Source organism: Octodon degus, unplaced genomic scaffold (genome assembly GCF_000260255.1).
Source record: "Octodon degus isolate 3935 unplaced genomic scaffold, OctDeg1.0 scaffold00139, whole genome shotgun sequence".
NCBI lineage: Eukaryota > Metazoa > Chordata > Mammalia > Rodentia > Octodontidae > Octodon > Octodon degus.
This window is the reverse complement of record NW_004524715.1, coordinates 2,794,353-2,796,569: the sequence shown is the minus strand read 5'-3', so window position 1 is coordinate 2,796,569 and position 2,217 is coordinate 2,794,353.

Genomic DNA, 2,217 nt, shown 5'->3' with positions numbered 1-2,217 from the left:
GGAGGAGGAGGAGGAAGAAAGAAACAAAAAGAAAAGTTTGTTTTGCTTAAGCCATCTTGAATTGAGTTCTAGCATTTTCCACGTGGATGGACTCTTAATCAAGTCTCCCAAGCAAGAAGGATGAGTCACACTGGGTGGCTCCAGAGAAAAAAGAAACCAAGATCACAAGAGAACTAATGCTTAGCTAACATGGGGAAATATACTGGGCCGGTTGTGGGAGCACTTTGGAGACTGGGCAGAAGTAGGAGTGAATGATTAATGAATAACAGATCTTTCCCTCCCACACAGCTGCCCCAGATCCAGCTGCCCCAGTATATTATGAAAGTATTTCTATTCTTACAGTATTCCTTGCAGTTAAAAAAAAAAAAAAAAGCCTGGGAAGCATTAGAAGATGACTGACACTTGTACCTTCTATCATAGAGGTTATGGGAGACAAATCATCCACCCTCTAGAGGTATCCACATCCTAATCCCCAGAAGCTGTGACTATGTTCAGCTAAGCAAAAGGGTAGTAAAGTCTGGCTCTGAGTCAAGAAGAATATCCTGATTATCCAGTGTGATCGCAAGTATCTGTCTATGAAGCACAGGGAGAAGAGAGTCAGATCCCGAGCAGCGATGTCTTTGTGAGAAAGACTGCCTGCCCTTGCTGGCTTTAAAGATGGGCAAAAACTGGGTGAAGTGGGGCACATCTGTAATTACACCCCTTGAGAGGCTCTGGCAGGAAGATTGCCTTGAGTTTGAGGCCAGCCTAGGTTATACATTGCAAGACCAAAAAGCAAAAGGGGAAAAGATGGAGGAAGGGGTCACCGGCTAAGGAGCACAGGCAGCCTCTAGAACGTGGAAAAGCTACCAGAATGAGTTCTCTCCTATGGTTTCTAGAAAACCCATGCTGATACCTGGGTCTGAGGTCAGGAAGGTCCATTTGGATTTTTAACCGAAACTATAGTGCAACACATTTGTCTTGCTTTTAGGCCACTGAGACTGTGGTCATTTGTTATAGCTGCAATTAGAAATGAATACTGTGTTCCAAGGAGGGCAGAGGGTCCAGGCTTGATGGCAAAACTGGGCAGGGAGAAGCAGTAATGACAATGGCACCTGTGGGTTTAGGGCTGTGCTGGGATGTGTGTATCTACCGTCACTGTTTAGTTTCAGAATTCTGGTGCATCACTCAGATGGCGGGCATGTGTACCCAGGATGATGACATCGTCCATCCATTTGGCAGGCATGTGGGCAATCCAAGCCAGATTCTTCTGCTTTGTTTTGTTTTATTTGCAGAGCTGAGATTAAATCCAGTGCTTTATGCATACAGGGAAAGTGATTTACTCCTGAGCTACACTCTCAGTCCCAAATCAGTCTTAGTTTGATTTGGAAAATCACCAGGATATTTATAGAACACATTTATATCCAATAATTTTCCTTATCGATATCTTGACAGCCTCTCCTCCCTCTGTGAATGTAACGAGGCCCAAACCCTTCTCACCTCTCCTTTCATCTTCACTCTGTCATTCTGCTACCTTCGAGCACAGGTCATCGTAAGAGATTATTCATCTATCCTCCAGCATTCTAACAAGTCTTCTTACTCTCTAAACCCTGCTGGTTGCAGTTTGTTAAAAGCCTTCTGCTTCTTCTTTTTTTTCCCCACTCAGCCCACCCTGAGGGCAGGGCTTGTACTGCTTGGGGTGCTGGGGATCAATCTGTGGTTTCTGGAGCCTGCCTAAGCTTGCCTAAGCAGGTGCTTTAGACTGCTGAGCTTTCTTGCCAGCTGAAAGCCTTCTTTTGATTCCATTCTCAGATTTATAGTTTGTTCTATTTTCTCACTGAATTCTAAGTACTACATTATTAAACAATAGTTATTATTTATCAATTGCCTAATCCTTTTAATTAGAAGTTGATTTGTAACAGTTTCTATAGGTTCTGCTATATAGTAAAAATACAGAAACATTAAAGCCAATTTCATTTCAAACAGAAGCACACCACTGATTAGGCTAAAAATCTCTCCTGTTGGTGGTACCCAGTCATATTTTTGCCAGTCGTTTCTCCTTTCCCAGCTACTCTGAGTAGCCACAAGAAGCTGTAGATTAAGCTCTCAGACACTGAGTTTTATTTGTTGACTGATTGGGCGGCTCAAATGCAATTTTTCACATATCTGAAAGCATTTTCTATAATAAACCACAACATAAAGAGTGTCTTTGCAGTCATCACTGGTACCATATTTTTA